The sequence below is a fragment of the Tamandua tetradactyla genome, chromosome 20 (genome assembly GCF_023851605.1).
Source record: "Tamandua tetradactyla isolate mTamTet1 chromosome 20, mTamTet1.pri, whole genome shotgun sequence".
Taxonomy (NCBI): domain Eukaryota; kingdom Metazoa; phylum Chordata; class Mammalia; order Pilosa; family Myrmecophagidae; genus Tamandua; species Tamandua tetradactyla.
This window is the reverse complement of record NC_135346.1, coordinates 29414785-29439889: the sequence shown is the minus strand read 5'-3', so window position 1 is coordinate 29439889 and position 25105 is coordinate 29414785. Positions and strand designations below refer to the sequence as shown.

General features: G+C 39.4%; 1 protein-coding gene across 3 annotated transcripts in view; it reads left to right on the top strand.

The window, feature by feature from the left end:
- Positions 1-25105, top strand: part of HTR4 (5-hydroxytryptamine receptor 4) — a 182776-nt gene that overhangs the window by 11748 nt on the left and 145923 nt on the right. For all 3 annotated transcript variants that reach the window (XM_077138070.1, XM_077138072.1, XM_077138071.1), the window contains one exon: positions 13722-13803. The gene's annotated coding sequence lies outside the window, so the exon portion shown is untranslated. The remainder of the gene's footprint in view (positions 1-13721; positions 13804-25105) is intronic.

The window sequence follows — 25105 nt, the reverse complement described above, 5'->3', positions numbered from 1 at the left end:
TTCTTTCATCAGTAACTACCACAGCTTAATCAATCTGCAGATTTGTCAAGTTTTCCTTCAGTGTCTCCTGAATCTGTTTTTTTTTCTCTCTCTTTTTTTGCTCTTGTTGCCACCATCTCCTTGGTGAGACCCATATTCAGGGATTGCCAAAGATAGGAGCAGTTATAGATTATGATCATTGAAAACATATCAAAGCGAATACGCAAAGAGGGGACCCATCATGAGTCCTTGATTGTTATTACTGTGCAGCTATAAGTTAAATAAGTTCTTGGGATGAATCTGTGTGACCTGGATCAAGTCTCTTCATCTTTCTATTCTCAGTTTCTTCATCTGTGAAATGGGATGAAACCCTTCAACCAGAATCTAGTCATTAGATCATTTCTAAAGTTTCATCCAGTCCAAAACTGATTGCTGTTGGTATTCTTTCTTTTAGCAAGAAAATTTTCACCTAATGCCTCATGATTACATCTTAATTATCTAACCATCTTTGTAAAAATTTTAGTTTGTCTTAGGAAAAGAAATAGGTAAAGGGAAAAAGAGCGAACATGCATTCTTGATGTAAGTTTGAGATTTAGAGTCAACTAAATACATCAAGCCTTGAGTTGGAGGATTCTTAGAGGTCACCAATTCTCCTCTTTCATCAAGTGCCACAATCCTCCATGTCATTGACTTTGAAAAGTGAAAAACGCATCAAGCCTTTCAAAGACAGCTTCATACTGTGCCATAATTCAGGATTTCTCAAAAACTCCGCCCTTTTGATATCTTAGGCTAGATAATTCTTCGTGGTGAGGGGATTGTCCTGTGCATTGTAGGATGTTGGTAGCATCCTTGGCCTCTATCCATCAGCTGCCGGTAGCAACTTCCAAATTGTGACAACCAAAAATGTCACCAGATGTTGCCAGATGTCCCTGGGGTGGAGGGCAAACCCCCCCCCCCACTGAGAACCTGTGCTGTAATTCAAATACATGTCTTGTGACCTTGTACAGAATCTCATATAACAGCTCTTTTTTATTTAAGAATGGATCGCTGTGTTACTTGCTGCCTTTCCATCCCTTTCCAATCTAGACACCCTCACACATCTACCTATATCCCTCCTGGTTTCACACTGCTTTATTGCTGTGCCTGGAAATGCTCAAGATGCTGCTGAAGGCTGAGAAGCATTTCAGAGGCAATATAATAATGATCCTAATAGCTCACATTAATCCATCCCTTGATATGTGCCAGGCACTGTTGTAAATGCTTTACATGAATGAGCTCATTTAATCTTCATAAAAATCCTATGGTAGCATATTATTGGGAGTGTGCTCAACAGCACTGAAATAAATAGGTGAATGTGGTTAAAAGGGGAATCTTTAGTTTGTATATGCTAACTAAAACCTTAAAAGACACAGCACAGAACTGCACAACACAGTTTACCCTATTGTAGATGATGGACTATGCTTAACACTACAAGGAGGAGGTTCTGCCATGAATTATAACAAACATATGGTACTTATACAAGGTCGTAATAAAAGGATAGTAGATGGGGAAAATACACCTACTGTAAATAATGGGCAGTAGGACTATTTTAATAACCTTTCATCAGTTGTAACAAAGGTAACCATAACCACTGTTTAAAAGTACAACTACTTTAAAAAATTCTGTCATCCGTTGTGGCAAATGTTCCACACTGACGCAAGATGTTGATGGTGGAGTGGTATACGCGCATCCTATATTTTATCCATGATTATTTGATAAACTCACGGCTTCTGTAATTAAAAAAAGTTCTGTGAGAGAGATACTTTCATTACTCCCATTTTATAGATAAGTTAGACTTAGAGAGGTAGAATAATTTGACCATGCTCTCTCAGCTGTTCCGTGGTGGAGCTAGGGTTGGGCTGTGGGGTCCGACTCGAGTGCGGTCTCTGGCTCCCCACACTCAGCTGTCCTGCATGGGCGGGATCTGGAGGTTCAGGGGAGGACTGATCTTCAGCATCATGTAGTCCAATTGAAAAGCCAAGTCTGCCTCTGAGGAGGGTACTAGAGACTTGTGACATAGTGAGTTGTTTTCAGTTGAAATAATGTGATTTCTCTCTTCTAGTCCCAAGGCATATGCAAAGTGCAAAGGGTGGTTGTGGGGTTGGATAATAGAAGGAGGATGAGGGAAAGGAGGGATAGAGAAAAGCAGAAACAATGAACGAGGGATTTCTTATTCTATTAGCTCCTCCTCACCATCAGTCTAAATTTTAGACACCCCTTCTGTCACCAAATTTCAACGTTGCCGTATTTTTATGGCATATTTTATTCCATGTTTTTTTTTTCTTTGCCTGCCCTTGGATTCTTCCATTTTGCATGCTGTTGAATTTCTATGCCATTGAAGCAGCAGAAAGTGGTACACATTTGGACAGAGGAAGCATAAATGCGTTGTAAATGGCCTACACATAGGCTCCTTGATAAGGCCAACTTTAAATATAGTTGGACTAAAAATGATTGTCTTAATAGTTGCTAGTAAACTTGAAGATCCAAGCAAGCCATAAGGAGGCTGACTCTTTTTTAAGACCCTATAACAACAAAACACAGCTCTGGTAGTTGCTAGTGAATAAATGGTTGATCAGTGGCTTTGTAAGACTATTGGTGTGGTTAAGACAGTGGTTCTCAAACTCTGGTGAGGGTCAAAGTCATCTAGAAGGCCTGTTAAAACATAGATGGCTGGATTCCAACCTCAGAGTTTCTGATTTAGTATGTCTGGCTTGGGGTCTGAAAATTTGCATTTTTAACAAGTTCTCTGGTGATGCTGCTGCTGGTCCAGAGACCATAATTTGAGAATAATTGCATGAAGACCTAGATGACTAAAATAAAGTTAGCAATCTACCCACCTCAGATTTTTTTTTAATTAAAGGATATCTTATTTTTACAGTAACTAAGCATTTTTATTAAAGAGAAGCAATGGATGGAGCAAATTTGAAAGAACAGTAACTGCTAGGGACAAATTGATATAGTTTCTCCTTAAGTCCTAATTGTTGCTAAGCATCTAGATTTTGTCTCTAATTTTGAATTTCAGAAAAACCTTTACTTTTTCTCAGCTATGATACTTCTAGGTTGGATTAATTAGATCTTTTCATGTTCCCTACCTACACCCACCTCTGCCTCCACCAGCGCCTCAATTTGGAGGATCAAAAAAAGTTCTTTAATATTTTTTCTACTGCCAGATAAATTCCGATTAGGCTGTGTGAGGTTAAGCAAGATATATTATTTGTTTTTGTTTTCCATGTAGTTTCTTCGTAATTATTTCCCTTTCAAATCAACATTGGCACAATGGAGAAACTCAGCAGAAACTCAAGTATAAACATTTGTCTATAACTGATTAAATTTTTGAAATCTCAATTAGAAAAAGTTTTTTTTTTAAACAAATTTTTAACTCAGTGAACCCCTTCCTTCTTCTTGACTGTCAGGATCTGTTTCTCTTTGTGTGACCAGACAGCTCTCATCTAAACAGGGTGCCGCCAAGTGCTTGCTTAGAAAGATCTAGCTATTCTGTAAGTCAGGTTCAATTTAAATAATGTTTACTGAAATGTGCTACGTGCTATGGAGTTTTGTTTTTTGCTGTGGAGTTTCATATACTCAGTCTTATTGGAGGCAGCCAAGATAAAGAGTCCATCTGCCAGATAGAAGCTGTGTTCAGCCACCCCCCCCCCAGAGATCTGAAGGCTTCGTACTGTACAGCCCACCCCAGATCTCTGGGAAATCTGTTTTTGAAATGGATGACATCATAAAACTAATACACCCTTTCTTCTCAACATTTTAAAATAATTTATGAAAATGACAAGCTTGTAAACTACCATTTTAGATAACCACCATTTTACCTAAATGGAAACTATCATTTTAGATAGCTTTTTACATGTTCAGGGGGCTTTCACATATGCCATCTTATTTGAACTCTGTGAGTAGCAGCAGACCTGCAAGACAGGTGGGTTGGGCATCTGAACTATATTGAATATTTGGAAGACTCGAGCTTATAGAAGTGAAGTGATGAACTCAGTTACGTGGTACTAAGAGCGAAGTTGGGTCTTGGTTAGAAACTTACCCTCTTTCAAGTGCCAGTAGACATTGTGGAGATTTTTGAGGAGCTTCATAAATATCTAGTTAATAAAATTGAGTTGGGAGGATTGAGATTGGGCCGTATCCTTTATGTGGTAGCTTAACAGTTAAAAGTTTGTGCTCTGGAGCTATTGCCTGGTGTGGTCATGGGTATTTCTCTGTCTCAGTTTCTTCGTCTGTGTTATGGGGATAGCACGACTGCCTGATTAGCCTAATGTGAAGATTAAATGAGGTAATGCATATGAAAGCCTTGTTACATAGTGTGTGCACTACAAATATCAGTTATAGAAATGAATGATTACCCCTCTCCTGCTTCCTCACAGGAGCCTTCTCTTCTCCATTAAATTGGCCCCTGAAAAATCTGTGGATTTATTTTCATTTCTCTCCCTCTGGGTTTGGTTAGTAACTATTGGAGTGAGATTGTGGGCAACAGCTTTTTGGAAGGTAACATCTTATTAGTGTAGTAAAGACGCAGATTTTGCTGAAGAATTTATATCTAAGAAGCTGTAAATAGCATTGGCAGGTTTAATTGATGATAATCTGCACATGATATCTGAAGTAGAGAATTCTATATAAACTATTTTCTAATCCAGAGGTTCAAAACAAACAGGAAAGGGAGAAGACAGAAGAGGTAAATATGCTTGCACAGACCTGTCTCTAGGTACGTACAGCAAACATCATAATTCAGGTCTCCTTAGCAAATGAGGGATTTAAACAGGTACGGAAAAACTATTAAAGAGGATTTCTGAAGGGTGTGCTTACCCGGGATTGTACTCTGTCCCTCCAGTATTTCCCAAACTGCTGTCCCTGAATCGTCAGAATCACTGGGACATTTGTTAAAGTGTGGATTCTTGGACCTACTGATCAGAAATGCTCTGAGTAAGGTACCTGAATCTGTGTTTTACAAGTTATTTTTGGATATACTCGTGTGTGAGAACCATTATCAGCCACTGTCAGCAGCATACTTCTGCAAGGTTCAGAACTCTCATTTTGAAAACTTAACTTAGATGAAATGTGAACTTTGGTTTGACCTGTGCCCAATTCAAAGCCTCTGAAGTCAGTGAAGACATGACCCTTAGGGCATTCTCAGGCTCAGCCTTCAGGGGCCTGCCCTGTAAGGAAGAGAAGTAATTTCAGTAGCCATATCCCCAAGTAAGGGAGCTGGGCATGCAGGAGGTAAATGGGGCAGGGACCACCCAGCCCCCAGTGATACTGCGGTCTCATCTGGAGACACCTTGCTACGATAGCTGACTGACTTCATACTGTGAACTTGCTTGGTGTCCATTTTCATCTATTTTTTTGCAATAAACTTGTGTAGTTGATATTATGTTTATCCCCATTATACAGAAGAGGCAACTGAAGCTAAGAAAAATTAAGTAATTTAAGGTCATACTGGTAGCAATAAGGACACATTCCAAGGCTGTGCTTTAAATCAGGGTCGGCAGATGATCTAGTTTGCTACCTGTTTTGCGTGACCTGTGAGCTAAGAATGGCCTTTACATTTTTAAATGGTTGACAAAAACTCAAAAGAAGAATGCTATTTTGTGACAAGTAAAAATTATATGAAATTCAAATTTCATTATAGCATTTTATTGGCACACAGCCAGGCTCATTCATAGATAATAACGTATTATCTATGGTCATTTTTGCACTTCGACAGCAGGATTGATTAGTTGTGACAATGACCTTAGGTTCAAAAAAGCCTAAATACTTTCCGTTCGGTCGGGTACAGAAAAAAAATTGCTAACCTCTGCTTTAAACTGCTGTATGCCAGTGTTCCCCAAACTCTAATTGTTTGAGCACTACTTGAATGATTTTTGCCATCTTCTCATACCATCTGGAGCATTATCTGTATAGTATTTTTCTTTAAATCAATTCGTTTTCCCAAAATAAATTTATCATATAAAGAAACAGAAATCTAAGTGGAAACCAGTACCAAATTGCAAGAAATAGAAGGTAACTATGAAAACAAATGCCATGAAAAGAGAACAATGTATTCAACTAAAGAGTTGGAGCAGACACTGCCCGTGTTTCTCCCATTTTCCTGCTGATGACCTCACTGTTTCTGTGAATAGCATCTGCTCTTCCAGAGTCTAGCACGTGCATCATTTGGAGGGCTGGCCTCAGTCTGCTGGTACCCACTTTGCCCGTAGACACAATAAACTGGAGGTGCCTGGGAACCTAACCAGTAAGTGATGAGTGTGGGAACATGAGTTCCCCAGTCTCCTCCTCACTGGACCGGGACAGTGGTGACGCCTATGCTTCAGGGCACTTCTCAGCCCTTCCCTGTGGGATTAAGCTTCAGTGGCTTAATAACACTGAATTTCTCACTGGCTACCTTTCATTTCATTCCTGTACCACCACTCCCCTGCCAGAGAAACTGTACCTGCCAAATAGACCACAGGCATAAGCCTCATCGTAAGATCTGCTTCTGGGGGCACCTGGCTAAGATAACACTGTTTCTTGCAAAAGATGGTGAGTCTTAAAAAAAAAAAAAGCGTTTGTGAGTCTGAGACCAGTTCTTTACTATAAGAGAGAAATTAGCAAGTATCTGTGGATTTTCAGAGATAAAGCAGCACCTGTGTGAGTCCTTTTCTTCAATGTAAACAGCAGGGATTAAAATAGAAAATGAAGAGAGAACACATTTTGTGCATATGATCTGACAGTGCTGATGCACTCTCCCCCAGCTCTCTCATCTCACATTCCTGCTCTGATCAACTGAGAACCATACCTTAGGAAAGGCGTTTTTGCCACACTGGTACTCAAAGACTGGTTCCTGGACCAGCAGCCTTGGCAGTGTTTGGCAACACATTAGAAATGCAAATTCTCGGGCCCCACCCTAGACCACTAAAGCAGAAACCTGGGGGCGGGGTCAGCAATCTGTGTTTTAAGAAGCCTTCCAGGTGATTCTTAAGCATGCTTAAATTTTAAAACCACTGCTGTACAATAAATAAGCCGGACTTATTCAGTCCTGCTCTCATTGCATTTCTGGATTTCAGCAGAATTTAGAATTATCCAGGGTTTCTACCTCCTCTCAAACGTGACTGTCTGATGGTTTTCTGGCCTCCTGTTGAAGCCTCCCGCTGAGGTGAGCTTGCTACTCCCAGGTCAGTCACGGGACTGCACTGATGACTGGAACCATCTACTTCAGAGTGAGTCTCAAACTGTGTCATGAGCTCTCCACCCATCTGTCTTCTGAAGCCACAGAGACAAGGCTAATTCCTTCTCTAATTATCAAATAGGACTTTTGTATCATGCCATGCCATCCATTGAACAATATTTATCGATCATGTACCAGGTCTCTTTCCGCACAGAACCTGTGGTCAAATTTGGAAGGAGCTGTTAACCAAGTGATCACAGAAGTAGATGTGTGTAAATACATGACTCCTGGACATCTCATTTTCTTCACGAAATACCCAGATTCATACTTAATTGGATCTGATTTCTTGTTGCCTTACTGTCCTGGTCACACTGTTTGGGGAAAAATAAATTTCTGCTTTTTAAAAAAATGTGATTTCTAGAAAAATTCAGGTATACTCTGGTCAGTGTTACATAACATAGAAATTTGTGTCTCTCTTTTATTTTTCCTATAATCCCTTCTTTCTCCCCCAAGAGTAGTTTGGATATGCTTTTCAGACATTCACTCATTGGTTAAGGGTTGTTTTAAATATCAGTTTTGTTGACAAAGTGGCTGAAGTTCCCAGCTGAGAAATGTTTATTTACTCAGGAAGAATATTTTCTTCTATTATTTTGAAACGAATTAAAAGACATTTTGCATCCTATTTGTACACATCAGGAGAGGTATTCCTAAGGTGTAATTGAATTGGCATCTATATGGGATTTTCAGTTGTGGAAATGGAATGGCTAGATTTTTATTTAGAATGAAATCTTTCTTGACCTAGCAGCATAAACAGGCATTTTGGCTAATATCCCTAAAAAGAGGCACTTGCAAATGAAGGTCCAGTTTCTGGAACCCTGGGTCTTTTTTTTTTTTTAAATGACTTTTGCAAATTTTCATCTGTTACCTACAATTTATATGTCTAGATAAACAAATAATATGATTTTTTTTCAAGATTAATTTACAAAGATAATGTTTTCTAAAGAATATGTATCTGCTAATTGAGGTAAATGAAAAAATTGCTTAGAAGGCCTCATACAAATTACAAATGTTTTTAGAAAACCAAACCTGAGCAAATAGTAGAGAGAATTTTTTCTTCCTTTTTGTGAGAATTTGCAAAGTTGCAATTTTTCAGATGACCCAAGAAAGTTTTTTCACGGTGAAGTACCAAAGAGCTTGGATGATTGGAAAGTCACAAAGAATGTATATGTGAGATGAACATCCAATATTTTTTTCAAAAAATGGAAAATGATTCAAAACAATGGTCCTTTCGACTGGGATCTGAGAGGCAGAACTATCATGGTCCATCACAGCCCCATAGTATTATCTTTAGACAAAACCTTGTCAATTATCATAATTACAGATTCTGATTTAAACATTCCATACAGGGTGAGCCACATGCTGCCTAAATGCTTCCGATGATAAGGAACCTCCTTCTTCAGGAAGAATTTCCTTTAACCGCTGAGACATTTTAATTAACTTGAGAATTCTCCCTGTGCTCAGCTGCCCAGCACCTGCTGCCTCACTCTATTCTATCATTGAGGAGGTTAGGCCAAGACTGGTGAATAGGCTTGCTTCGGATTAGCTGGTAGCAGGGTCAAGCTCGGAACCCAGGTCCAGTAGCTCCTGGAATGGTGCTCCTTCCATTACATACTCTCACCCTTAATTTTGCTATTGAAATAAACAATGTTTTACTTATTCCTGACACTTGTCCAAAACAAAGATATTGGGATATGCCCTTTGACGCAGAAATTTAACTCATGTAAGCATACTTTATAAAGGAACGTGGTCAATCCAAGCACAGTTATGCATGAATATCTACCCATCCAACCCAAACCAAAGTAAACCAAACAAAATGCAGCAAAAAGCAAGCTGAGGTTAAGACGTAGCTCTAGGTTGGCAGATGTTGGCACGGTACCAAACTACATCGCTATTTCATTTCAGTGGGTGAGGACTATTTACAAGTGAGCTCTGTACTCAAACTTCTTATAATAGAGATGCAACTACACACTTTTTCGTTAAACATTGACAACTGCTCCCCAGCAATATTTCAGAGTACTCTGAATCAAAGACCAAGGGTTAAAGATGGGGCACACTTACTTTTTGGTTTTGTCTTTTAGTTATTTAAAATTTTTAAGCCAGAAAGCTGAAGGTTGGAATCAGCATTGAGTAGCATAAAGGAGATCTCTTCCTCCTTCTCCCCCTCCTTTTCTTCCTCTTTTAAGGAAGGAGCAGAGTGTGAATGTATCCATCAAAGAAAAGAAACTCCAAGGAATCTTGTTGGGTTGTATGCGGCTGTCCCTTTACTTTTGTGAGAGGTAAAGTGTTTTGAATAATACCAGTGTCTAAAGCTTGTCATGGTCCTGAGGGAATGCTGAGACTGTCAGTGGTAGAAGGGTTTAGTTGACTCTCTCTCCCCTGCTCCCAAGACTTGCCATGCTGTTTTCTTGTTTATAGTACTCTGTTTCTCTGAAGGACACTAACATGAAAGATATTGTTCTTTATCCCTCAGAACAGGGGTAGGATACAGCACAGCTATCGTTTAAACACACACTCACCACACACACACGTGCACACGCACACGGTCTTTCAGAATTTCGACTTGGCAAAACTTTTATGAGTGATAAACTTGATCCTGAGCATAGGAGATCCTCTCAGTTGATTCCATTTTTAATAACTAGGTAGTATTTTGTTAATAAGCCAGAAATGTAAGTATGCAAGATAAGAGCAACAGTTCCTTTCAGCCCTTTCCCCACTATGCAATCTTTCTGACAAGCGCTATCCCTCTGATCACAACTCTGATTAGTTATCCCTGGTGAACTCTGCAGAAAACGGTGGACTGTAATCGATCAATCAAATTAATCACCATTTCTTCTTTGGTGTTTGTTTCATTTTCTCTGAAAAGTGCATGCTGTCTTACTGGTTCCTTAACTGGCAGTCATTTAAATTTACTCAGGGGATTTTGATGAGCAAAATATAACAATGTATATTGCTGTGAATATATATAAGTTTTCCCCTGTGTTGTAACATTTTCAACATGCGGATTTGAGATGAACTTTAACTAGCTTTTAACTGTTTTTCCTATATCCAGCCTTTCTTCCCTCTAATTTGTATACCAATTACAATATTGATTGTCTTCTATGTTGCTTAGGATTCTTTTGGTCACGAATAATGGCTGGAACTCAATTTAAACTGGATTAAGGGGATAAACGGAATTTGTTGACACATATAATTGAGAAATTCAAGTGTAAAATTGTCTTAAGACTGCTGGATTTGAATGCTCAGATTTTGTCCACAGGACACTGGCGTTCTGTGTATTGTAAGTCAGCTTTCCTTGGGTTAGTTTCATTCTCAGACAGGGTCTTCCCACGAAGTGCCAATGATGGACGCGAGCAGCTTCAAACTGAAAGTCCGTGGGTTTAGCAATGTCAAGGAAAAGAGACCCTTCCTACCAAAAATCCCAGTGCTGGTTTTCACTGACCTAGCTGGGAAGCTAATGAATCCCTGTGGCCAGGGGATGGACTGTTTTGATGGGCCAATCTAGGGTTAGGTGCCCACCTCTGGGGCTAGAGCTTGATTACAAACAAGCAACCGAAGAGTGTGGGAAAGGTAAATCCACAAAGGACAATCAAGGTACTGTTATCAGAGAAAGAATAGATGGTTAGCAGAAAATTGCAGCAAATGTCCACTTCCATCAGGAGATCCCTAACTCCGGTATAATGACAAGGCTATGCAAGATAAAATTTGGGCTTTGAAATTCACAGCCTTGGATTATCAAGTCAATTAACCTGTCTGACCTCAGTCTCTTCATCTGTAAAATGGAGATAAAGACACCGAGGGTGGAGGAGGAGGGAAAGGATGATTTTGGGCACTTATTAAAACTCAGTAAAGATGAAATGGGTTTTGCTACTTTTTTATTGCACTCTGAGATGGTTTGTATATTATCTCCCAGTGGAAAAGTCACACACTCTCAGGTCTTGGCTTCCTCAGTTACAAAATTCATTAACTTCGCGGTTGATTCAACAAAAATCAGTAAAGAGAACGCAGTTTTCAGGCACTGAGAATACACAGTCATCAATTCGGTGTCCTGTGTTTTCTTAAAGTTTACATTCAGTGATGGAGATATCACAAATAAAGTGGTTATTGATTATATGTATTGCATGTCCTAGGAAGAAAAAATAGAGAAGATAAAGGCTATTGAAACTTTTAGAATTTGGGTCTGAAATTTAGGTGGGTGGTCAGGGAAGGCTCTCTGAGGAAGGGAAATCAAGCAGTATCCATTAGGAAGTAAGCCAGTGAGCTACATGGGAACATTCCAGGCAGAGCAAACAGCAAGTGAAAAGGCCCTGAGGTGAGAGTTTACGTTGATGATCAAAGAAAGGTGCAAAACTAGTGAGCTAGAAGACAGTGGAGGAGTGTGGCTGCAGTTGAGATTGGAGAGGGACTGGGGGCCAGATCACATAGGGTCTGCCTGGCCATGGTAGGGATTTTATTCTACATGTGACAAGAAGCCAGCAGAATTTTAAGTGAGCAACTGAAGTGATCTGACTTATGAGTGAATGATCTGACTTATTGTTCTGGATTTTCTATGGGGAGGAGAGGTGATGGTGCGACCAGTGAGAACGAGATGGCAGTATCCCAGGAGATGGAGGTAGTGGCTTAGACTAGGGTGGTAGTTCTGGAAGTAATAAGAAAATATCAAGTGAAGGATTTTTTTTTTTTAAGTAGAGACAATATATTTGCTGATGGTTCGATTTGCAGAGTGGGAGAAAAAGTGAGGAATCAAGGACCTTACAAGTTGTTTTGTCTCAGCAATAGGGCATTTACTGAAAAGGGAACCAGTGAGGGAGGAGCAGGTTTTTGTGTTCGGTGGGCAATTAAAAGTCAATTAAAAATGCTTTCTATTGGACAGGCCACGGTGGCTCAGCAGGCAAGAATGCTTGCCTGCCATGCCAGAGGACCCGGGTTCAATTCCCGGTGCCTGCCCATGTTAAAAAAAAAAGTGCTCTCTATTCATCCAAGTTGAGGTATCAGGTAGACAGGACGAGTCTGGGAAAGACTCAGGCTAGAGATGTAAGTTGGGGAATCTTCAGTGAAGAGACTGTATTTTAAGCCATGGAATTACTTTGGAATATGATCACACTGGGAACGGTTTTGGATAGAGGAGAAAAGACGGTTGCATTTTGAGCACTTCAGTAGTTAGTTAGGGCTTTGTACTTGGGTATTTAAAATAAAGTGTCATTCCAAATTCAAAAATGTAAACTAGGTAAAAATGGACAGATCAGCTCTTGGAACTCAAGAGTCCTGTAGGCTGAGTCTTCCCCATACTTGCCCCAGCCTGGGAAATGCCCAGGGGAGTCCACCGAGTGTTAGGTTTTGAGGATCTAAAGAACAACAATTGAAAAACTTCAAGAGGTATCCCATGTCCTTCCTAGCTCTGATGGTCAGCTGTGTTCTCCTCGGCTGCCAGGCACACGTGTTTGGTCTGCCCTGGCCAGGGCGTCTGAGAGCCCAAGATAGTTTCTTGGTCTCATTATGCAGATAAACAGATCTTGAGTTTCTTCCTGATAAGATTTGATTAGAAAACCAGCAGATGGAATTACAGAATGTCAAAGCTGGGAGTGAGCCTAGAGATAATCTCTTCCAATCAGTTCTGTTTGCTGAGGAAGCAGAGGATGAAGCTTAGAAAAAAAAGGGGACTTAGGGCAACCCAGAAGAGGCAGCGCTGGCCTCTGTCCTTACCTTCTTTCATTTCCCATTATGTGGAACAAAGGTGATGAAAAAAATAGAAATTCCTCTTTGAAGAATGAAGCAGTGTAGTTAGTTGAGAGAGCCTATTTGGTTGGGAGCGGTGAGTGCCTGCCGGCTTACAGACTATCAGATTTTCCAGAGGGTCTAAGTGAGGGGATCTTGGAGTAGTTTAACGTTAACTCCTCTTAGATTAGAAGTTCTTAACCTGGCTTCATGGAAGGACCTCAGAGAACTGGGGGGCTCCTCAGAAATTGTGTGTATTTGTGCATGCACCTCCATTTATTTTCTGGGCTAAGTGTTCTGAGGAGTTTACTTGATTCTCAAAGGAATCTATGATTAACCGCCCTCAAAAAGGAGTTGCAAAAAAAAAGACTCTGAAAACCTTTATAGGTGACAAAATGGCTGATTGTTTTAGGCAAATGTACTATTTTTATCCTAAGAGTGTAGTTAACTCTTTCACTGGAGAGCACCCAATGCAGATCATATAAATAAGTTATTTTCAGGAAGAGTAAAAAGGAACAAACTGATTAATGTGGTGTAAAAATAAATATCTGTATGTTTTAATCGCCAGCACATTAGTGGAATGCAAAGAAACATTTTGCAACATCTCAATATGTGTCAATAGCTTTTTGCCATAGTGCTGTTTATTAAATATTTCTGTAGTTCTACAGAACAAAAATTTTAAAGCGATTTACTTGGCATTTTCCCGTTTAACAGACTTTTACCTTTCTATATTATTTTCCCATCTAAGTTCCTTTTTATTCCCCCATTATAGGAACAGCTATTTCCTGTGGGCACTGAAATCCAACTCACCCATGACTATTTCCTGTAATGGACGAACTTGATGCTAATGTGAGGTACGCTGCATTTCTGTATATATCGTGCTGTAACTTAGGGCTGTTTGTTCCATGAAGCCTCTGAAAAATCCGTTGCAGTAGAGTTACAAATCTAATCGACATGGGTTTCTTCAGTGTTTCATACGTAGTCATGAGTGTGATATTGCTCGGGTTTTAATGTTTTATCATTTCTGCTTAAATGATAAATGTAACGTGACTGTAAATGTTTAGAGCTGCGTATGCTAAAAGTCTGTATTATGCAGATGCCATTCCATGAAAATAGATAGATTTCTAGAATAGGAAGAAAGAAGATGTATTTTAATGGGTAAAAATAGCTTCAAGATTATCTCTCTGTTCATCAAAACTTTAGATATAAATTTAAGTAGTCTTTTATAAGAGGCTAATTTGCCCACTTCTTTTTTCAACCAGGTCATTAGATTATGCGACATGGAATCGTGGCATTGTTAGCTTTTGCTTCCCTGTAATTTTTTGCAATCCTTAGAGATGCAATGATAGGATGAATCCTAGGTAAATTTGTTCTCTTAAGCCATTCTGCATTTTTTTTTTTTTCATAACTGCATAGTGCAAAGAGGCTGTTTCCAGTGAGGCTTAATTATCATGAAGAGATATTGGCTTTTGAGGTTAAGGGCAATCCATAGATATCAGTTGCTGGAAGACATCCTAAAAAATTCATTTCTGGTACAGTCACAGGAGCAGTTTTTTTCTTCACTGGAGGCCTGTAGAAAAGTGTGTTACAGTACAAATCATGGGAACTGTGCCTCTGTGTTTGATGTAGTAGAACGCTGTGACAGAAAGGAGCTGTCAATATCTTGACAGAAACTCTAGCATAATATAACTTGAGTTGCAAAGATGTACCATCACCCGATCAGGGAATTCCTTGAGGGTAGAATGTATTCCATGGTGCCTTGAATAACCCTAGGCACATGGTGGGCATTTAAATAAAGAGGTGTTGATCAACCAGCCATTGTGGTACTTTCTGTATTTCAAATAAGGTTGTGCTACAGTAAACCTAGATGGGCAAACAGACGTTATTTAGCAATAAAATATTTTACACTCTCAATCCAAACTGTTGTGGACTTAACTACCTACCAGATTCACCAACTGAGAGCTGTTTTAGGACTTCAACAGATTTTTAGGCTGGTGTCATGTGTTTAACTTTCCTCTAAAAGTTTGCGAAATTATGTGTACAAAGAAAGTATAATGGAATGCAGAAAATATCCATTCTATTTTTGTTAATTAAAAGGCCAGAGTTACATCTGGAAGGCCTGTCTAGTTGCTCAAATGTGGCCTCACCCTTTATTTCTTTGTGTGTATGTTATGTTGTACAATAAAAAATGTTAAAAAAAAAGGCCCACATAAGCAATGTCAGCGGTGATGTTATGAAATTATTTTATGTTGCAGATACTGTATCAAGCTGGTTCAGTTGGTCAAAGTGCACTACTTTTCTGATAATTCAAAAGTCATGATCCCTATCATAGCATATGTTTATACAGCAGCCAAAGATTCTAAGAACAGAACACAATTCAGTTAAAGGAATGTTAGCCATGTTCCTGGGTGCTGTGGAACAAGAATGCAGGATACAAGGTGATATCACTCCCCACAATCTTGTCTCTGGACCATCCACTCTTGTCAGTTTTTTAACCTCATCCCGTTAGCATATGCTCATCCTTACCTACTCCCCCACTCTACCCACAATATTAGCAGCATGCAAATGCCACAGACTTGCCATCCATGCCCTCCTCATTTCAGCCCCTGGTTGTCCTTATTGGACGATGCTTTTCAGGCTCCTGTTTACCAAATTATGATGTATGTGTCATTGGTAATACATGATATTTTAAGTAGTGAACGGACAACTTTTTAATTTTAAAATTAAGTATTTATTTTAAGGCTGTTTTCTTATTATGGTTAGCAGTTCTGTTTTTCTATTTGGAGTAATGAAGTAACCGTTCTTTCACAATAAATTTATTTCGAATTTAACAGTGAGTTTATTTAAAGAAAGGTATTAGGTACATTTTTATATTCATTAATACATGATTGTGGAAAAAAATCACAAAGGTGCTTTATAAATGACCAGGATCTAGAAGCTGAAGTTCTTGATGTAATTGCATATTGTGGATTTTACCATGTTAAGAGCAATTCCCCTTTGATGAGGATGTCTTCATGTGGAAAAATGCCCATATAAGGTCAGTGCCAAATGTCTGGGCCCCTGGCACAGGGAAAAGCATTTTTGTTCTGAAGACTAATGGAGGAAAATGAGTGGTGAGAAGAGAGCGATGGTTAGAAAAGAAGTAAGATTTAGAGCAGAAGAGCCTGGGCTCTACTTAGGGAGGGACGTAGAGGAAACTTCCAGAGGCAAGGTGGCTAAAAGGGACTTTGGGAGTAGTTAGCTTGCATATCTTTTTTTTTTTTTTTTTTTAATGTGTGTGTGCTGACCCAATTCTTCAGTACAATCTTGCAGTTTGCCTAAGAATTGAGTGTTGAGTGTTTACTATGAGTAAGGTAATCAGGAACTATAAACTTGGTTTGTAATTTTCCTTTTCCTTTTAACATTTAAAACAACCCTATCAGGTACATAACGTTATTATCAACATTTTACAATGTGTGACAACTAAGGTGCCAAGAAGTTATGTAGCCTATTCAAGATCATATCACTATAGTGCTCACACTATACTGCAGATATTTTTAGATGAATATGTGTGTGTGTGTGCACATGTGCGTGTGTGTATATAAGTTGGCACGAAGGCCAAGCATTCCAGTTTGAGTAAATGTGGTATGGGAGGGAAAATGCATGTAGAGGAAGTGAAAGCCCAAACGACACAGCGTGATGGCAGGAGAGTGAAAATCTCCTAGCAAATTTCAGAAATATACGGTAAGGTTTTAGAGTTTTTAGAGGGGCTAAAACTCCAGCCAGTTTCCCCCCAAGCATGAAGAGTGGAGAGGTCCTAATTGACATTTAGGGTCAAGTAAAAATGTCTAACATTTAAGTATTTGGGGATACCATGATGGCCAATCCTTGTTTGCTTTCATTTAATTAAGTTTGCTGAGTCAGCAGGATTGCGGTTTTGTTTTTATGTCTGTCACAGTTCTCAGCCACAAGCATCAGAAACTAATTCTGATAATCAGGGATAATTTAGGGGAAGGCAGAGGGAAGGAGTCTAAGGAATTAAGGTGAAAAAAGCTTGGGAATAGACAAGAACTTTGGAAGTTCTAGGAGAGCTAGAAAGTGGTGCAATCATCAACAACAGGAAGAAGAGATCAGTACCTTTCTATATTATGAATAATGTCCAGCCTTTCTTTCTGTATGCCACTTTAGAGGCAGTCCTGGAAGATGACATCAGATTGGCCAAGCCCAAGGTCATGTGGTCACTTTCTTCCTGCTGTCATAGTGGAAGGCGGGTGCCTCTCGGGAAATTAGCGCACCATGGGGGAAAGTCATGTCCTCCAAAGAAACTGTACTTTTAGGAAAGGGGATTGGAGTCTGGATAGCTAAAATATGACCACTGTCCATGCCAGTTGTCTTGTGGCGATTGAATTTATCTTCAGTATTTACATAATGCTGCTTCATGTGTAAATAAAAAAGATTCCTTCATTTATTTAATAAACATTAACTAATCACCTAAGCTGTGTGCAGGGGAGAATAGGACAAGTGCCTGTTCTGCAGGATCTCAGGGTCTAGCTAAAAGGCAGTCGCAGAGAGAGAATTTAATACCATGATAAGTGAACCCTACTCGATTCACCGTGGGCTTTAGTTCTTTGTGAGTTGGAAGATGAGATTAAGAAAGAAAAGAAGTGCTGAGTCTTGTCTTCAGAAATAGGGAAGCATTACAAACATATTTCTCTGAAGAGCCTCCATTGTTGACAGTGAACCAGGGCCAGGCTGGTCCTCTCCTCTGGTAAAAAGAGTCTCACAAACTTAGCCATCACCTGGCAGCCTTTCCCAGATCATCTGACATTCCGATGTCATTTTTGGTCCATTTGTCCTGGTTGGGGCTCTGACAGAGACGGCTGCATTCTTCCCAAGAACTGAAGAAAGGAATGTGGAAATAGTGACCTGGGTGATTTGGCAGCAGAAACTCTTTGCAGAGCACCGTGGCCTGTGTCTGGGCAGTGACCCTGGTGGTGCCTTACCCTAGTGCTCTCCTAAGCCCGTGAAGCCACTTACTTGGCCCTGAAACATTCACTACCTGACTTCAGAGACAGCTCAGCCTTTCGTTTGGCTTGTTTCAACTACCACATTCCTCCTATTGGCATGTGGTTTTCCTCAATCCACATGTGCTCCCTAAAGGCAGCCTGAGTTTCTGTCCTTTTTTTTTTCCTGTTGTTTCATTAACAATGACAAAGTTTCTGCTTTCTATGATTTTTTTTTGAAGTACAAGATTCACGCAGGAGGTGAATAGGTGAAAAAAAGGACAAATACGTGCAAACTTGCATTTTGAAGTTTCTCAAAATAATGACCCCAGAGATAGAGTGCACAGAAACTTTATGCTACATCTGGATTCCTTTTAGTCTTGGCTTCTTCCCACTCCTGACTCTCGTCCTTGCCTCCTGGGCTCTGTTTTCCTGCCTCACTGCTCTGGAGCCTTTTGGGTTTGTTTCTTCTGTAATAAAAGCATCCTGGTTTGAGCGTCTGTCCTTCCTCTATGAAATAACGGCTGTGCTTCTTCATTAATATTTCTCATTAATGAGAAACAACCAAAAAGACATCTTATAGGAATGGTGAATTATATGAATATAAGTAATAGTCTCTATCCTTTGCTAGGGCTTCTAGGAAACTCAGAACCAAATTTATAAAGCAGCACAACCGAGTACAAGATCTTCAAGCATGCACCATGCCTCTAATTTGACTTTATTTTTCCGGCACTTTTTGTCACATCATTTTGTTTACTTTCCTAATGAAAGATATTATTCTCTCTATTTTATTTTATTTTATTGTATACTGTATGGTGGGGTCATATTTCATTATTTTTTCCATGTGAGTATCCCATTATTGCAGCACCATTTGTTGAATTTTTCGTTTTGTTTTGGTTTTTGCTTGTTTGTTTTTTGGTAAGTGTATGGACTGAGAATCGAACCCAGTCTCCTGCATGGCAGGATAGAATTCTACCACTGAAGTACCCTTGCACTCCCATATTCTCTTTATTTTTGTAAGCCACTTTAGGGAAAGAAGAAAAATAGGAAAAGAAAGTAAGGCAGAAAGGAATTGAAGAAGGAATCCCTTTCCAGGGGGAGATCCCTTCTTCCTATTGCAGGGCTTGATGCCATGTGCTGGAGAGCCACTAAATGATTTTGAACAGAAGTTCAAAATGGTAAGCTATTGTATATAACATGTCAAATCAGAATAGACATCAAAACATGCAATGTCTTAAATATAAAATGTATGCTTTGATGTAAATGCAGGCATCTGCTGCACATGTGATACCATTAATTTAAAATCATAAGAAAGGTGAGTTACTGACTTTGAATTAACTACCCAGTTGCCTTCATTCAGTCATGGCACTAAATTGCAATTTCTTACTTCAAATCAATTAATTAAATTAATTGGAAATCTGTATGATTACAAGAATGAATTGAAATTTCCTGATCTTAACAAAGAGAAAAAGATAGCAATTTTTAAAATAAGGGAGTTGCTTTTTGTTTCATTGTCAATATTGGTGACAATGCATATGTGTCACTTGAGGGTAAACTTGAAGTGTTTTTAATGCTAGATATTCCAAAACTCTGGAGTAATTCAAAGAGTTTGAAATCACGTGAGCAAGCTGCCCACCATAAAGACTTTTTAACATGGGCTTGATGTGGAACCAGAATTAATGCCTCTTTGTAACCTGGCAGTAGGAATTTTGAACACGTGCAACTTTAAGGCACTGAAATGTTTTGCAGGAAATCTCTCTTCAAGCTTTGAAATTGTGACACGCATTAGCATAGAAGGAGAAAGTGAGTGGGTACCATTTAAAAGGGGTTATTTTTATGTTGCTTTAGAAATGTAAATGAGAATAATACTCAACTTTATTGCTTGGCTGATAAAATGGTGATTATTCATTTAGTCATTTGATTAGATCAGGAGCACAGGGAATGCGAGTTGGAACTCATCCTGTGCTGGAAACCTCTGTGCCTTGTGGGGTAACAGCGGAACTCAGCTAAGGACCTCAAAACTGACAGAGGGATAGTGGCACCTTTACATTTCTAAAGCAATGATTTCTTTCCATATGTGAAATTTGTTAGCTGTGGAACTAAGCCAACAGTTTTCAACATGCATGTGACATTATACAGCTTCAGAAGTCCTCTTACCATGACTTTTTAACTAGCCGCATCACAGGAAATTGGAAGAATGGGGTTTTGTGAAACAGAAGGGCAGAGGTTCAAGTCTCAGCTTTCCCACTTACTAAGTTGTATGACCTTGAATGAGTCATTTAATCTTTCTGAACCTTCAGTTTGAACATCTAACAAGGGATTCTTGTAGGCATTATAAGTAACGTAAGGGTGCATGGGTGGCTCAGTGGTAGAATGCTCACCTTCCATGTGGAGGACCCTAATTCGATTCCCGGACCATGCATCCCCCCAAAAAAATGATAAGTAATGTAGTTAGAACTCTTAGCATGTGTCTCGCACATAGTACATTGAATAAATGGCAAATGTCTTTAGTTGTTGCAAAAATCCTGGAATGTGGGCATTTATTAACCCTAGGACTGATATTCAATTGCTATACTCTAGGTTTCTAAGTTTCTAAATTATTTGAAGTTCAGCATCTACTTAATTGGTTCATCTTACTAATCAGCTGTTAACATTTTTTAATATCAGTCTCTGATTGTGCCCATTCTCTGGTGAGGAAACTGAGTCTTCAGCAGGTGACAGCAGGTGATAGAAGACCTGCAGTATTGCATATGGGCTAATGAAGAGACCACTGATCTTCCATACCCTCTTTAGCACTATTTTGTCTTCATTCTACAAATTCCCTGAACTTGGGCACATTTCTGTTTGGGAATTGAAGGATCTTGATTTTACCCATCCTACACTTTTTTTAGTTCCATATGCACTTTGTCTCTTGATTGATGATCTCTGCTTAAAGGAAAACCTGTGGCTTGTTTTGTTCTGCTTTTATACCTGTTAAAGTCAGGAAAATAGTAATTGCACATATTTCAAGCAAAGGGAGATTAAGTCCAGGGCATTGGTCACCAGGCTCCCTGGAAAAGTGGGGAGAAGGAGCCACCCCCACCCTGTCCCCACTGCCACTGAGCTGCTGGAGGTGCTGCTTACATGACAGTTGTTGCTTATTGGGACCTTTCTGCTCCTGCTTTCAGGCTAAAGCCACTTCCAAATATAGAAGGAAAATAATATTTTTTTCTCTTGCCATCCAACTTCCCATTCTCAGCCTCCCATTTTGAAAACCTATCAGAAGCCAGGGGCAAAGGAAGCCTGGAAAATGCAGTTTTCTGGCTTCTAGCCGTCCCTGATTGAAATGAGTACATTAGAAGAGTGGCAAATAACAGGAAAAGCTTTTTCTTTATAACCTTGCTTCCTCCTGGAAATTGTAACTACATAACCTGAATGCATTGGACTTCACAAGCCTGCGGACTCGCGTGTGATCGCATTAATATCACCATCTGAATTGCAGCATCCCTGCATCTCCAACTGCTTGAGTGCAGGAATCTCAGTCTTTTGGCAAGTTCACCTTTTTATCCAGGTGTTTTTGGAAATTTGGTTGTTACCAAAGTAGGCTGCTTAGAAGTATCCCTACATTTATTCTTATTGCCAAGCACAACTCCAGTAGCCTTCAGCTCTGTCACTTCCACCAAAGCACTACTCTGAATTGTACCCTCCTGATGACCAGTCCCCAGGCCTTAAAACCTGCACCTTGTCTAGTAAAGCACAAGTCTCAATACTAAAAATCTACATTATTGCACATACGAAGTGAGAAGAATATGCCTTCTGTGTAATTCTTGGTGAAAGTGGGTCCCATACTAAAATGTACTGAGATAGAAGTGTTTCAGAAACCAGCAGTGTGGCATTTCCCATTTTCAGACCTAATGCTCTTCTTCCCAGGACACACAGAAGGGATGGGTCAATTATTTTGGTATCAATTATTATAAGTTCTCAGAAATGCAATTCACCTCCATCGTTTTGGGTCTGTTAGTCAATCTTGCTGTATCTGGCTCCTTTCCTTATTATACCTTATCATCCCTTACTGCAGTTATGTTCTTTTGGATCCATGCCAGCCATCACCAATATTTATTTGAACCTCAAATTTCAATAAGATTTTTCTAGACAGTTTCTCAGGACCTGAGCAAGCTAGTGGATGCAAATAACTAAGCAGGATAGAGGTATTTCCTAATGTTACAAACTATATCTGTGTGATTCTCACATCCAGTTCAGTGAGAATTTCCTTTCCACATAATAGGGTTAGAGCACTGTCTGTATTGAAGGGTCACCTGGATTCCAAAAAGGTCAGGTCTTTGTCCCCCTTTATAAGAATAGACTATAAAATGAGGTTAAGGAAACTTAAGACTGATGCTGAGAATTATTTGAAATTTGTTTCCAGCTCTTCTCCATACCGTGGAGCCTTGTCTGTGGCTTCAGGCTTCTTTCAGTCCCACAAAGCACAGTACACAAAGGAAATAGGCAGAGTTTCAGAGAGACTCAGTGATTTTTTGTAAGCCCTCACAGTTAACAAGTAAAAATCCAGAGATTAAAACCCAAGTGTTTGTTTCTAAATCACTGCTTTTTAAAAAACATTTTCTAACTATGCAAAGATCTTCTAAAGTGTATATACTTTAGGTTAAAATGTTAATTAACCATGTCTAAAACTAAAAACAATGGATTCGAACAATAATAAGAAAATATTTAATCACTTGTTATTTCACTACCTTAAACATTGTCAAGAACAGTTAACTGTGGGTCAGATACTCCTCTAAGCACATGACCTGCATTATCTCATTTAATCCTGACAATGACCTTGTGTGTTTCTTCCCAGTAGTGGCCCCATTATAACATATGAGGCAACTGAGGAAGACCCCTTGTTTCAATTTGCTAAAGCTACCAGAATGCAATATGCCAGAAATGGGTTGACTTTTTAAATGGGGATTCATTCATTTACAAATTTACAGTTCTAAGGCCTTAAAAATGTCCAAAGTAAAGCATCAAGAGGAAGATACCCTCTCTGAGGAAAGGCTGCTGCATCCGGGTTTCCTCTGTCACATGGGAAGGCACATGGAGACATCTGCTGGTCCTTCTCTCCTGAGTTCTGCCTTCTCTCTCAGTCCTGTGGGCCCTTGCTTGTTTCTCCCTGGGGCATTTCTCTCTGAGCTCTCTGGGCGTTTACCATAATTTATCCTCTCATAAAGGACTCCTAAAGGACTAAGACCCACCTTGAATGGACTGGGTCACATCTCAATTGAAATAGCCTAATCAGGAGTTCCCATCCTCAGCAGGTCTGCCCCTGCAGGAATGAACTAAAAGAACATGGACTTTTCGGGGGCACATAGCAGCTCAGACCAGCACAACCCTCTTGCACAAAGTTGCATTTCTAATAAAAGGTACAGTCAGTATTTTCACCCAAGTTTGCTGGAGGTGACTCTAACCTTTGAGTTTCACAATTTGTCTTTGTAAAGATTTCTGTGTTGTAGAGGGTCTGTCATTAGAGACTTTAGAATGGGGTTCCCAAAATGAAGACCTGGCGGATACGTTTGTTTAGCCTGTCCAGGATTTCAAATTAATTAACGTGCCTTAGGAAGACTCTACCAGAGTTACCATGATTCCCTAATGTCTGAATTATTGCATTACCTTCCATGGCTGCACTATCTGCCTACCTGGCCCCTTGAAGGCTCTTTATCACTTAAATTTTGAAGCCAGTGGCAAAAATTCTTTCTACTTTCATAGAACCATATCATGACATTTAGTACCTGCTATTTTCTCCTTGAAAACTTGTTTTATTACCAATTAGCAAATAGGGTTATGTTGAATTTAAGATCTTTTTTTTCAATTAAGTATTTGGAACAGGTTTCTAAATAGATACTGTTAAGTGATTACCATTTTATCAGTCAGGTAATGATGTTCAGGCAATGCTCCTATTTGCATTTCTAAAGCAATTTAAGAATAATCTTCTTTTTATTTCCTTCTCTACTGCCCACTCACTTGCTCCTTACTGCTTTATTAATTTCAGTGCTTGCAAAAGATTTTATGCAAGTTACTCACCCTCAGATGTTCAATACTTGTATGGCTTTGTGCATATCTGATGTAGATGCATGTTCTTTATAAGCTCTCTATATCAACAGTGTAACTGACATGTCTAGTCTTGCCCTATCACAAATGCTATCATTGTTCGCATAGTGCATTGAGTGAGGGCGAGTTTTAGGCACGCTCTGATAATTAATAGCTTAATTTCAATTAATTTAGTTCTTTAGTATTAGATAAGATAAAGTACCCTTCTTACAAAGGAGTGTTTTGGATAGGTCATCCTAGAGTTGAATTGAACTGTTTTGTGAAATGAATTGAACCACGCTGAAGATTCCCGGGAATCAAAAAAATTGTGGTCATTTTCTGTTTGCAACTTAAAACATGTTATTTTCTGTGGTTGTATTATTGCTGGGCTTGTACCATCAAGTTTGGCACCTCTTAAGTGTTGGGGAGGAATATTAGCCAACCAGTCTTCAATTTTGGGGGGATTTTATGGGCCTATCAGACCAGTTCTCTGGGCAGTCCCATCAGGCTGAGGTCAGGGCTATGACTTCCTCTCCTAAAGAAAAAGGAATTGGCTGTAGGTACAGGTCGACCTTGGAATCCAGGCAGCGCATTTATGTGAACAAAATCAGATAGAGGTAAGTTCAATCCACTTCTGAAACTCCTCTACTTCTAAGAACCTTACTTTGTTTGCAGAAATGTGGATGCTATTAATTAAGAGCAGGGAATTTGAAAGGTATTTAAAATATCTTATCTAGTAAAAAAAAATCTTAAGCAGTTAGCTAGTCATAATTTTATAAAAGTTGGTAATTCATGTTTGATTAATTTTGACATGCTTCTATCAAATTATGTTTAATTGATGAGGTTTTACTCTGGAAAAAGAACAGCTAGTAACCTTTTTTTCACCAGCTTAATTTTAGCAGTGTTTTATTTAGAATTATATAACCTTGACTCTGCCGCCCTCTCCCTTCCCTTCCTGTCACTGCTGTCATTAGGCTTTAGCATCTCTTTTCTGAGTGATTGGCATCATCTCCAAACTCCTCTTTTGACTCCAACGCTGCTGCCTCCAATTCATTTAGCAGCCAGATGACTGACCAGCTTTCTGCAGCTTAAGCCTGATCATGTCCACCCT